The following is a 14,464-nucleotide window of genomic DNA, read 5'->3' as shown; positions in this document are numbered from 1 at the left end:
ATATAAAAATAAAGAGGCTCTTTTTTTCCAGAGGATTTCTAAGCTCTTAGAAATGAAGAAATGTCTGCTGAGCGCTTATAGCATGCAAATGAATATTGAGGTTACAAGATTTTGAAGAGTGGCAGGGCAAGATAATCTACTACTTTATATGAGAAATTAAGTGTTGGATGAATGGGAAGCCATTACTGGTCAACTGAAACTGCAGAAACATGGTCACATTTGTTCTGCTTTGTAATTATTTAGTATTTTGAACAAACTTGACTTTTCTCATGAAGGTTAGTGCATATGAAGCCAGAGAAAAGGATATTACAGCCCAGTCTTTAAGGTGCATTGAAGTCTCAGAGGAGGAGCCTGTTGCCAGCGCTGCATCGTGTCCTGTTCATGTCTGTAGAGCACGTGTGCTGCTTCTCTCACCTGCTGCCTGAGCATCGATTCCTCTTTGTCTCATTCAGCTGCATCAATAGGTGAACAAAGGGCTTTATATGAGGAGACAATGAAAAACATTTTGATATAAAAGTATTAGAGACATATTGAAGGAATAAAATATAGAGATTTAGAAAAAAAATGCTGTAATTTAATGAGAAAAAAAAAACATTGATATAATTTAAAAAAAAAATCTTCTCTTAAGGAAATATCCTGTGGTCGCCAGAGTTTCCTTCTGGATCCAAATTCTTGAACCAATCTCTCTTTTTTTTGGGAAACTACGAAACTCTTTTGAATGTCACGCAGATGTAACTAATGATAACTCTCGAAAGCTCAGAATTCTTTTCATTTACACAGTAAGGACACACAAAAGCAGAGCATGCACTGCAGCAGGGGAGGCATGTTCGACAAATGACGTGGGCTACTACAACAGAGCAATTTCTTGCAAAGCATGTGCAGAGAGGAAACGAGCCATGAGCACACACTAACAAGCTTTATAACAGCCATGCTTCTGATTCTTTTCCACCATTTCACGTGTCTGTTGAGGTGAGTGCGTGTACAACACACTGCTCTATACCTCCGTCTCTCACATATGTAGCAGCCAATTAGAGGCTGACAGCGGGAAAATGAACAGTACAGGTGGAGGAAACGTGGGGAAAGCAGAGGAGAGGTTGTTAGATGATGGGGCAGAAGGAGAAGGGAAGAGACGAGGATGAATAGAACTTGCAGGAACAGCCAAGGAAACGACACGTGCACACACACACATGCACACCGGAGAGGGGGAAATTAATGGGACAATCTTTAAAGAATCCAGATCTTTCTTTCTACGTGGCTGCGGTGTTGTTAATCAAAGTCAGACAGCTGAGTGAATTATTCTCTGGGAGTGATAATGAATAATGAGGGAGCGTGTGCCTGGTCTTGAGTGAATGGGTTTCCACTGTGCGGAGAGTAACATCTCCAACATAGAGTGTAGCAGAACACCGGTTAACACAACAACAGCATTTATACATGAGTCCGATTTCGGTTACTTATGGTGTAGCCATTGTTGCTACAACCACGAGCAGCACATTCTGTAAATGATAAAGTGTTTACTGAGACAAAGTAGTTAATTCAGTTAAGTATTCAGTGAAAACACAAGGCCAAATAAAATGTTCACTGACAACAGGTTTGTTTTGCACCAACATGTCGGATCTTTCAGTCGTGACTACAGCCATGATAAACCTTTTTATGGGCATTCACAGCACTGTGTTGTGGTAGTAGTTAGCAGCTTTGTAGTCTGGTTTTAAGAACTAGTGTCTGTGATGAATCTCTCAAATTTGGTTTGCAAAATATAATCAAAGATGAGTTCTGCTTTTTGAATTGGTCAGAAGAAATATTAAAAACCAATACTGAGAACATTGTTTTATTAAACACGTCATCTCAAGCCACATGAAAACCCTTGTTATTACTGTCAATGGTGGTCAATAAGTTCATGTGCTTGCTCTCTGCAGGAAGGTGCAGGCGATGTGATGCTTGAAGAAATTCAGCCTTGTGTGGCACAAGTAATATTTAAAGTTAAGAAATACCAGAATGGAAAGTTCTGTCTGTCAACACCAGACTGTGTGTAGGTTTGAAGGGGATTGATCAGGACTGCAGGCGAGAGGCTGCGGTTACGTAACTCTAGTTCACTAGTGTTTCACATTATTGGCTCTGAGCCGAAGAGAGGAACCCCGACAAGGCCCTCAGGGGCGAACATCGATGTCACACCCTTTGGATTTTCACTGTAAAATGTATACAGTCCTTTACGTAGAAATGTACGTTAGACAGCCAGCTGTACTTTGGTTTGTGAGCTAATAAACAAATGTTAGCATGCTAATGTGCTAAATTATGATGCCAAACCCATGTGCCAAACCGTAAACCTACAGAATAGCAGCATGTTAGCATTGTTTTTGTGAGCATGTTAGCATGTTGCTGTTAGCATTTAGCTAAAAGTCCTGCTGCGATTAAATGCAGCCACTCAGGATAGCTAGTGTGGCTAAATGATATAATACACATTCACACTTAGACAATTCGAGAAGAATTTGACCTTAAATGAATCATGAAAAAAGGAATCAATAGTCGCATTAGACAACAGCAAGTATACTTTTTCACATAATCAATGTGGAAACAACTAAATATTGTATTATTTTGTTTGTTGTTGTTTACGTAAACTATCAATATTAACTTTTGAAAAACCCCTGAAGTTTTTTTGGTCCAGTTTCCATTCAGGATCAAATTGATGCAGCCTTTAGACGCAGCGTGTCATTGTCAGTGTCACCTGGACCATGGCCGTCCTCAGCCTCATCATCTCAAACGATGATCCGCAGAAACACACATAGAGCTGCCTAATCTGCTCCGTGTAGCCATGTGATGAATATGAATGAGGAGATGAATACAAATGAGAAGAAAATGAATATTGATGAAGACAGTTTCTCCTCTCTCTGACTGATAGTGGGGGGCATTGAGTGGAACCTATCAATCATCACAGAGCAGTTGCATGATTGGCAGACAGGTCCATCGGTTCTTTTACAGTACCACCTCGGGGTGTGTGTGTGTCAGCGTTGCCAGATGGGAAATGTTGAAGTATCGTACCAGAAGCTTAAAATTGATAAATTTTGAGGAAAGTTATCGTACGCGACCAGAGTAGGGATGGGACGCTCAATACCGATGTTTCTAAGCTGTGTCCAGATTCCAAAGTGACTTAGTGTAGATAAACGATCCCTTTCAAGGCACAAGGCTCTTATTTTGAAACACAAAACAGGGAGGACTTTTGTTAGGCTTGCGAGACGCGAGTCACGGTGTCACAACGTGACGGTCACGTTCATCATCACGAGCATGATTGGCTGAAAAGACCTCATGTGAGAAGAGATGCATAAACACATGTGATTTTACAATGCAGATTACAACTGATAATACAAAGTGTCACAAAATGATAAAATAATCATATATCATGCATCATTGATCACACATCAATAGAAGGACAATCGTACAAAAACAATAATTAGCGTAATATGTAATATCGTATTATGTATTGTAAAGTGCTCATCAGGACTAGAAAAGCTCTTTTTAAATACAGACCAATTTACCATTTGGCTACACTGGTGTGTTTGTTTATGTAAATGATGTTTGAAGCTGTGGTTGAACTGTTCATTGCAGTCTAGTAGTTTTAGAGAGCTCAGTGGCAGATTGAGGATATTTGTAAATTGGGGGCCATAAGGGGCCACAATTTACATAGAGGGGTCAAATATATGTCCAACATCCATGCACAATTCCTCATTCGGTAAGGTTCACATTTAATTCATTCTTTCTTTCCTGTTCTATGGCTTATTTACTGTTCTTTGGCTTTGATTCAAAGCCACACATAATTGAATATATTTTGAAAACTGTTCCTTGTTCAAGCATTGTGTTCTTTAAATAAAGTTTTCATATTTAAACACTTGTAACTTTGCACTGATTTTTCTGAGGACTACTTCTTGTGCTGGTATATTTGAAGCTGTGTTAAAAAAATGTAATGAATGCATCTACTCTGATAAACTAATGGCATCACTATGGGATGTTTGCTGGGATGATAATTTACAAACAGAACAAGCACATGTATTTTCTTTAATGGTTTCCCTGTCATTAAACTGATTAAGCCAACTCCAGAGCTCAATGAGGCGTGCCAGTCAGATGGCAGAGGAATTGATGGAATCTATTGGGGGAGGTCGAGGGTCAAAATTTCATATTGACCTAATGATTGAATTACCCTAAAGCAACATATCCGTGATAGTGCACAGCGCTGACACTGCGTTGATTTTTCATTGTCGCTCTGCACGCCTCTGAAATGAGAAGCTTCCCACAGGCTGTAACCTCTCAGTGTGTCATTACAGGCCTAATGCAGCGTTTCCTGTTCCTGCAGCCGTGGGATCATTTACCACCTCTTTACCTTGTGCTTCTCCCCATTTACCCCAGGCCTCCCATTCCTAGTAATGAGTCAAGAGGCTCCAATGGCTGCTCGGATCTGGTTGTTCCCCCACCATCTGTGGGATATCGACTGTGCAGCCCTTGATCCCTGCAAGAGTGAAGTGAGTCTTAGTCAGAGCTGAAGTGTCTGCACGGACACCCTCACCTTATTACATTACTGTAGAGTCACCGTGAGTTCAAGGGCTCTTCATTAGGGGGCTGAGGTAGATATCTGCTCCTAGAGGAGGCTGAATTTACTGATTCTGCCCTGATGCTTGAGGATGATGGGTGGCTGTGGCTGAGGGGGTAGAGCAGTTGTCCTCCAACCAGAAGGTCGGCAGCTTGAATCTTAGCCCATGCCGAAATGTCCTTGGGCAGGAGGCTGAACCCCAAAAATGGCCCCCAAAAATGCTCTAATTGTAAGTTGCTTTGGATAAAAGCGTCAGCTTAATGACTAGTAGTTGCAACTACTTGCCTTGCAACCTGTAATTCAAATATATACATTAGAAACAGACATCAGAGAATAGCTGAAAAAAAATGGACATTCCAAATCTCCAGTTAAGCCACCTCTACAAGTCATTTATAAACATCGTATATCTTGCTTGTTCAATCTGTACAGTGTGAAAACAATTTATTGTTCACCGTTAAAATGAGGACTAGTGACAACTTGTGTTTTTTACATTGTTTTGTGTGAAGGATAAACCCCGCCTCTTACTCAATGTCAGCTGGGATTCCTCCAGGTCCCCTGTGACCCTCAAAATGTATGCAGTATTACATTGTAATTTAGGGAATGCAGTCAAGACTTTTGTATTAGATATGTACGTCCTGTCATTATCACCTACATGGACTGTGTCCACCCATACTTGACATTGATTGGTTTGTAGATGGGCGTGCGTCAAACGTCAGTGTGTTGTTAATTTTGTCTATTGTATTCATTAACATTTTTTTAATAAAGTGCATAGAAAATAGTCTTTCCATTTGAATGGAGAAAATTAATGAACCCACTTACTTCATAAATTTCCTTGCCACTGTATTATTTATTACTGCTAGCAAAATGTAGATCCATCTACATTAATCCTGTGAGCTGGTTCCGCTTCTTCTTCTTCTTCTGTTGTGTAATGCTGTCTCACATTCCTGCAATTGGTTAGAAAGTCCCAAAATAAAATAACTTCACACTGCAAACGAACCGAGCCATGGGTACGTTTGATCCGGACCCGGACCACCTGCTTTGATCAGACTTAATTTTGGTCCGTTGCTCCGAAAGCATAGTCTGAGACACCTTTCACACCTTTTATTTTGATTTGCACTAAACTGAAAAGTCCAAAGGTCCGGACCAAACAAAGTATTATGTGAAAGCCACCTAAGAAAACAATGAGCATATATCCCAAATAACAGACTATTCCTTTATTAAAACCATTTAAAACTGCTAATATTTAAGATACAATGTAATATCTCAAGAAAATATAAATACATGTTGAGAAGGTGAGGGAAAGTTGCTGAATTCATACAGGCTAAACCTGTACTCCTGTAAAAAAAAAATCATCCTTCCTACTGTTATACAATAAACGTTCACTGTCATGCTGTGTGTTCAGGATATAACAATATTATGTTCCACTACAGCTGTCTACTTCACGGCTAAAGCATCGTTTGTCTGAAGTACTCTCTGGGAACAGCTTGTTGCTCACTGCGAGGCTCACGTCTCAGTTCTATTAAAGACAGAGGGACAAGGTCATGAAAGAAGTGTTATTTCCCTCAATAATAAGGTATAAGGAATATGTGTATAATCTACACATATTCTTGTTGTTTTTCCCTCTGATTCATGTGATAAACACAATAAGTGTTACAGGATCCTGTCCCCTCACTGTCAAACATACATCACTGCTATCAAATTTGACTTCCCACAAATCTGTGGGAAGTGCTGTTGCTTGCCGTATCTGCCGTGACGAGGAGTGACTAGACAGTGGCAGGAGTCCCTGAGCGATGGTGGAAACAGCAACATGTATCCACGGTGGCAGTGCAGAGGGGTGTGACAGCCTCGGACAGGACTGTCTATCTCGTGCCATGATATAATGTGTCACCACTGACTATGACATCCTCCTCCCCAGAGGCGCAGTTGTGTGAAAGAGACGCTAAAACTAACCGATGTCCCCGCTAAAGCCTGTGTCGAATGTCGGGACAAGAACAGAGAGAGGCTGCAAATTATGAATGAAATTATGCACATAATTGGTGCATAATTCATGGCCACCCAGAGTTGAATGTAACATGATCATGTCTGGAGGGAGAATAATCGGCCCATATGTATGAATCTCTTGTTCTAACCCTCTCTGATGGCGAGAGGTGGCCGCCTCACAATACACACTCAGCAAGCAACAATGAGCTTGAACATTAGACGTCTCTATCGTGTACTAACTGGACGTTACAGGAGGAACGTCCTCAATGAGATCATGGACCAGTTCTTTTTATAATTGGTAAATTGGCTCTAAACAAAGACCTGATTGTAAGCTAATAGAGTAGGATGCATATTTTTAAAGTGGGAATCTGCATCCTCGAGCCCTATAAATCAGAGCTGTATTTCCTCCGCCTGCACCGAACAGCCAATTAGTCAGATGGATGTGCAGCGTTATCTTCACTCTGGCTCATCTCCACCACACAGGCCCACTGGCCCTGTATAAACTGCTGTGGTCGAATACAGGGCCCAGATAGGATCAGTAATAAAGAACAACCACGCTGATGTTTCTGCCGTCACAGCAGCGAAAGAAGAAAAAGCAAAAGTAACCATAGTGCGATGCCTTATATACTCTCATCTTATCTTATCACCTAGTACCATTCAAAACTGGAACATTATTGAATAGGCAATAAACTGCCTCAAGAGCCGCCACACTCTTTCTTTTACGCTGTGGTAAAAAAGATATCATTTTTTATCTGGTACCTCGACTTCAGGGTTTAGAAAAAAGAATTTCACATACACACGTGGTATATAAGAAGAATGTCCTAGAAACCATATCTTAAAGGGGTACTCAAGCGATTTAGTAGCCTATTACACATTTATAACATTGGGGGAATTGCAGGGGACAGATTTTATAACTGTGAAAGTGCTGCAGCAAAAGAAAACTCCCTAACTTTTAGGAAGTTACTGTGAGTTCAGACAGAACCAGAGTTTGATTGCAAACAAAGTCTACAGAAAGATGCAAGTGCAAACTCGCCCAAGGTGGCACAAACTGAAAATATTTCAACGTAAGCAAACTTGCACTCATCCCAGGGATTCATGAATCTGCTTTATATAGTATATAAACAGAGACGAGAGGAGAAAACAAGCTGAAATATTTTTCTAAGTTAACTTGACCATATTTCCAGCTCAAAACTAGTCAGAAAACTGTAATTTGCCAGCTTCACTCTGTTGTTTGATTGGTTCAATTGTGTCTCTGGGAATCACACACCGAGACTGCCAATGATGTGGAATGAAAGAGTGACGGTCGAGCGTCTGCGAGCAAACAGACGTGGTCATTAAAACTGGCTTCAGGCTGTGTTCTCTGAATGAAAAACACAAGCTGCGTCTATTTCTTATACATTTATGTGAACAGTTCACTGCCTCCACAGCAGGAACACCGTTGCACAATACGTCTGCTTGGTTTGGGCTTTTGTTAAAAATATTATTATTTGAAGATTACAGAACGAGTTTGTTCAATGGATACATTGATTGCTTCGAGCTATGTTACCTCTACCAAGGAGGTTATCACCCCTGTCTGTTGATTGGTTCGTTTAGTTTGTTATCTATGTATGTGCCTGATATTTAGTGGAGGGATGGAGCATGACCCAAGAAAGAACCCATTAATATTATTGGCAGATCCAGGACAGTTTGTTTTCTTAAGCATTGCGAGATAGAACATTTTTCAACATTTGTTGATTTTACAGAAATAAATTCATGAATCTTGTCTCATGTTTAGTGTATTGCCAAACCACAGCGAGTTGCATCATTTAGAGATTCAGATATCCTTGTGGAATTTGGATTTTCTTACACTCTAATCTTCTCATAAGAGTCATCCCCTAGTGCATTGACATGATCTCTTTCAAAATAGCAAAGGACGTGAAAGAGTGGAAATGGACTGAAAGTCAGTTGGTCTCCTCTGAGACTTTTATCACACCAGCTTTCTTATTCATCAATCATGCAATCCATTGATTTACAGGTTATCATTCTCTTTGACTGATAATCCCTCTGACTGTTCCTAGAGGTTGGGCATGCTCATGGAAACCTGCTACAGGAAGGTCAGAGTTCACTGCCAAGCTCTTGAGCATTGCTGACATCATCCGTCTGAGCCCCTGGCTTTGTCTTTGCACCCCAGTCCACCTTCTCTCAGTGTATAGGACCGCCGGTGGCTGGGGCAGATGTTCACTTCCAGAGACGACAGCCCGTCAGAGCCTGGGAACCCGTGTGAAGGCTCGCCTCTCGAGCTCGGCCTCACTGTGGTGCCTAATGCCTTCACGCAAAGGGGTTGGGCGCTCACCCATGGGACTGTAGGTGGGGGGTTGGCGAGCCTGGTGTGATGCTTCTCCCTCTGCCCTCTTCCATATCCCATTAATGTCCCAAAGAGTGCAGGTTAGAGGTCAGCCCTTCAGAGGTGGTGGGGTCAAACTTCAGCTCATGAATATGTAGGAACAGCAGGCCCAGGGGACCATCTGGTCGGCTCTATTGGAAACTGAACAAATGAGCCTGCTGAGACGGTGCCGTATTAGTGTAATTGCTGTGGATTTCCCAGGCCTGAAAAACAGTGGCGTTACTTGTTTGTTCCCCCGTGCACCCAGCATCGCCAGGTGGTTTAGGCTAAACTGGAACTAAGAAGAAAAATGCTCATAATTCAAACATTTAGGGAAATGCACTGACAATTCAGTAATCTAGTTTTAGAGGGGTATGACCAATTTCATTAAAGCTTAAACCCCTACTGTTGATAATGTGCTCACAGTATTACTGAACTGACACGTTGTAATTAAACATAATTTTCATTGAAAAAAATAATCATGATACTGTCAAGATAATTCTCCAGGGAGGTTATGATTTATTCTGCATTTCTTTGTTTGTTTGCAGGATTGTGAAGAAACCACACAACCAATTTCCATTAATTTTTGTAGAGGGGTGGGGGAGAACCCAAGGGAGAACCCAAGGGAGAACCCATTACATTTTCTGGATCAGGGGGTGGATCCAGGATTTTTTCCCCCCCCACTTTCTTTAACATTTTGAGATATGGTATTCAATATGAGGTGAGGCTGTTATTCAATATATCTATTGATTTCACAGAGAATAATTCGTGGATCCTGATGTTCAGGGGACTGATATTTGATGAGTGTGTGTGATTTGCTGCAGATACAAATAAAAATCCGGATCTAGTGAATCTAAATGTGGTTTCATAAGGGGGCTGTTGGGCTTAGGCGGAGGTAAAGGCTACTCTAATCGATGCCATTCTAATATTTCTGCTGTTTTCTGAAGGAATCTGGTCGAGGACCTTCGTTGCATTTCATCTCTTCTCCCTTTTGTTACTTACGTCACCAATCCTCTGTTACAGAACTCTTCCTGGTCTCTCTCTCTTCTTTCTTCCCTCTTTACCACCCCCCTCTACTCTCACCCCTATTTTTATCCGCTCACCCCATCCGGCCGAGGCAGATGGCCGCCCACACTGAGTCTGATTCTGAGAGTTTTTTTTCTCTCCACAGTCGCCAAGTGTTTGCTCGCTGTGGGAACTGTTGGGCTTCACCATAACTTTGTATGAGCTCAACCAAGAGGTAATTCATGTTGTTATTTGGCGCTATAAATAAAATTTAATTGAGTTGATTTATTGCCGATCTAAATACAGATAACAAAAAGCTAAATCACAAAAACGAGACCATGCCTAAAAGACAAAGCCTATTTAACACGGACAGAATCGTGTGTATCTTTAAATGTGTGCAGCCTCACACCTTTTGTGCGACTTGGCCGTTTTTGACACAAGGAGCCATGACCTTTCTGTAGGCTATGCATGTGTAAGAAATTGAATCGAGCGCAGCCGCCTGGTGACCTTGATAAGGATCTCATCCTGTTTGTCACCATGTGAGTGTGTCTCTGTGAGCACTCTCAGAGGCCAACCACCTCTCGCTGTCATTCCGCTCTCCCCTCTCCCTTTCTCCATCATTCACACCTCCCAGGAGTGAGCAGCCACAATGCATCTCCATGTGTGTCAGTGCCTGTGTTGGTCTGAACTGAATTTTTTTTTAAAGTGTGAGTGCAGTGAACAATGCAGATATTCTTTCGTGCTGCTCTCCGATAAAGGTGACCGGGAGTCAGTGAAAGCAGAAGCAGCAGTCTGCAGATTTCAAGGGGAGATTGAGGGGCTTGGATACCTGTCTCATCTGACACGGTGCTGAATGAGAGCTGGTTGATGTAGCACATACACACACTGAGCTAAGGTGGACTAAGTGTAGTGATGTTTTTTTTTTCCATTATGATCTAAGGGCTCTGTAAGAATCAAAGCTGCAGAATCAACATCAGATTTAGAAATGTTAGATTATACCTTTCTTTTTACTATTCCAAATGATGTATCCAGCATATTATATTTGAGCTACAGTTAACAATTATTAGTCTTTATTTTCTGTATTTATTAATATGCAAAAAAAAATTGTGGGTTAATCAATTCATTTTATGTTTTATAAAATGACAAGCTACAGTAAAAATGAATATCCTTCACAGATCACTAGTGCCTATGGTGATTTCTTCAAAGTGTTGCTTTTTGCAAAATAAGACCAAAATACCAGAATGAAAACAATAATACTAATAATAATACTACTATAAAAACCAGAAGGTTTTGGCATTTAATTAATAATATCAAATGACAGAAACAATTAATTAATAATTAAAATAAATGCCAATTTTGTTTTTCATTCGTACTCAAATAGTGCTTGTCTGCACCATATTGTAAATGATTGTATGGGTTTTTATTTGTGCAATAACTATAAATTATTATTTGATTAATTAATAGTTAAATACGTTTTGGAAGGGCTTTAAATGTGCCCAGCAGACTTTGCAATGGGTGTAGTAATAAAATAATTTTAGTATATTGTGTATTGACATGTAGTTTAAGTTCTGCATCGACACTTTGAAATGAATTTACACGCTAACATATAAAATAAAAAAATACCTTTAAAGACAGTTTATCGTATACAAACTGTACATCGATGTGTGGTAAAAGATATGTTGTGTTCAGAGGGAGTCAGCCTGGAGCTTTCCTGTCAGGCTGAGTGGCTCTAAAGACTCGGGGCATGAATAAATCACTACAGTTTGACCCATTTAAATACCAAATGGAACCACACTCTCCATCGGGGGACGACAGGCACGTTTGAACACACTGGCTCATTTCCATGATGGAAGCGAGATGCCACTGGTAGACAGTGGGAGCGCAGCATTATGCAGCGGTCCTAAAAATGACTTCTGGCATTACTGCATTGCCTTTGGCTCTGGGTCAAATGAAGAGAGATGTCTCCGCCTGAGGAGGATGATAGCAGAGTGATCTAATGATACTGCAACCCTGATGTGAACTCAACGTTTCACAGCTGAAGGAAAACTCTCAGTCGTGACTTTCTGCTTGTTCAGCATTTCTACGGCCCTTAGAGAAACCCTCCTGCCTCCTTCTCCAACTGATAAGGAGTTATTATGAGCCATGGAAGCCTCTGGTTAACTCCACTGTGATCAAACAGGCACATGTATGTAAGCCAACCTCATCACATTTATGTAAGCCAAAAACCCCATCAATTATTCAGTTAAATGTGTGGACCTAGATTCTTTGATTTCTATGCTGAGGATTCTCTTCATCCTCTGGAGGATCCAAGATTTTCAAATCTGACAGTCATCTGCGTGCACCAATTTATGGCATTCTCATTATCCCATTTACAACTCCAATCACACCACAGTCTCTAATGAGGTGAGTGGGTTGACCACGGTAGATGTACAGATGTAGTTTCACTGAGCTGGTTTCCACCGCAGCCATCTGTCTGGCTGTCCCAGAGTGTATGTCGTTTCTTGTCTGGGGAGCTGGTTAATATTTAAATTTTCAATGTTTGTCTGGATACGATTTGAAACGTGCTGGGAGGGAGGAAGATGGGTGACAGAACTGTGGCAGCCAGGGTGGGTCACAAGAGTTTCACTGGTATGAAGCTGGGACAAATAAATCTCACCTCTGCCAAGTTTATGTTGTCACCGCTGTATGTTTGGTTGCTGGTTTGTAAACAAGATGACGCAAAATATAATGGACGGATTTCCATGAAACTTGCTGGAAGGATGCAGTATGGTTCAGGAAAGAACCCATTTAAATTTTCTCAATTTTCCCAGGAACTAATAAATCAATCTGGATGGAAAAAATCTGGCTCATTTAGGTAACTTATATCTTTGGAGCAGCTTGATTGAATTTAAGGGGACTGATGGAGCTTGGTGGAGCTGTGTGCTGGTGGAGATGTGTGCTGTTGTATCTGGTGGAAGCAGAACCGGACTCACAAGGCCATTTGTTGGATTGTTGGACATACCCCTGAAGAACAATGACTGGTGACACCTACAAAATCCATTGTGTTGTATTTGCGTTCGTATTTCCGGGGAATGTTGCATCCTGAGAACAATGATTAACTGGAATCACCCAGTGGCTGGTGTAAAACGATATCTGACAACAAGTAAACGCCTTGTGACAGCACCAACAGAGGAAATCAATTTCACTAGCTCTGACATGGGATGCCACAAAAAAGATGGCACCAGGGAATACTGCTGCAGTCTGCATAATAGTATTCTAGTAAGTGATGGACAGCATGGTTACAGAGCAAGGAACAGAAAAAAACACCACACAAGCACATTACTGGCAATAACTCCTCCATTTCAATTGTCATTGCTGCTCCCTTCTATCAGACATTTTTTATGTATAAATACTTTAAACATTGACATACCTTTCTATTACTCTGAAAACAGTGTCCTCTAATCAGTGCTGTAAATATTGTAATTTTGTTGATGTGTTCAGTTACATCCGGCATCTATTGCACTTCTGTCCGTCCTGGGAGAGGGATGTGGCTCTCTCTGAGGTTTCTACGTTTTTCTACCCTTACTCTTGTGGGGGGTTAGGGAAAGAGGATGGCACACTTTGTTAAGCCCTATGAGACCATTTTAATTTGTGAAAATGGGCTATACAAATAAAACTTTATTGATTTTTGAGTGGGTTTAAATGAAGTGTGTGGTTCTCTGTGGTTACACAAACATAATGAATTGTCTTAAATGACACCAATGAAAAAACATGAAGGATAGCTACCTCTCACTGACCAGTTTCTGACAGTGAGTAGCCAGTGGCATAATGTTTTTGGGATGACGCTCCGTCCGATCCTTGTGAACACTATATCTCAAGAACGTCTTCAACACAGTTCTTTAAATTTAGTTTAAACGCTCAGTTGGAATTGAGGATGGAGTGATTAAAATTTGGTGGTCAAAGATCCCTGTTACATTAGATGACATGATTTTAGTATTGTGAACGTAACATCTCAGAAACACCTGGAGGGAATTTCTTCAAATTTTGTACAAATGTTCACTTGGACTCAAAGAGCAGCTGATTAGATTTTGGTGGTCAAAGGTCATGGCGACCTAATATGAGTCTGGAGAAAAATGTACATGGACTGAAGCAGCTCAGGTTGGTAGAAGCTTATACCTGCAGGGGCTAATTCTAGTTTTTAAAGTTTTTTAAAGCATCAGCATCTGTTCAACCGAGTCAACAATACTTTTCCTGACAGATTTACACAAAGAATGTGCAGGGTTGTTTTGGAAAGTTACACGAAAGAAATGCAAAACTGAAAGTTATAGAGGCAGGGCCACTTTGTGTGTTTACTCCAGATTATATTTAATAATTATTCCAATCTAATGAGGCTGCAGCCCTGCGCCACTGAGCTTCTTTGAAGAGCAGTTTTTATTGATTTTACCTAATGAAGCTCTTAAAAAAAGCTTTCCACTCTCACAGCAGCTTTAATTAGAGCCACAGTTTGGAGATGTGCAGGGATCATCTGCACAGGTGGAGTTCAACATATTCTAACACATTAGGAC

This window comes from Hippoglossus stenolepis, chromosome 3, assembly GCF_022539355.2.
Source record: "Hippoglossus stenolepis isolate QCI-W04-F060 chromosome 3, HSTE1.2, whole genome shotgun sequence".
Taxonomy (NCBI): domain Eukaryota; kingdom Metazoa; phylum Chordata; class Actinopteri; order Pleuronectiformes; family Pleuronectidae; genus Hippoglossus; species Hippoglossus stenolepis.
The sequence above is the reverse complement of the archived record's forward strand: the minus strand, read 5'-3'. Positions refer to the sequence as shown.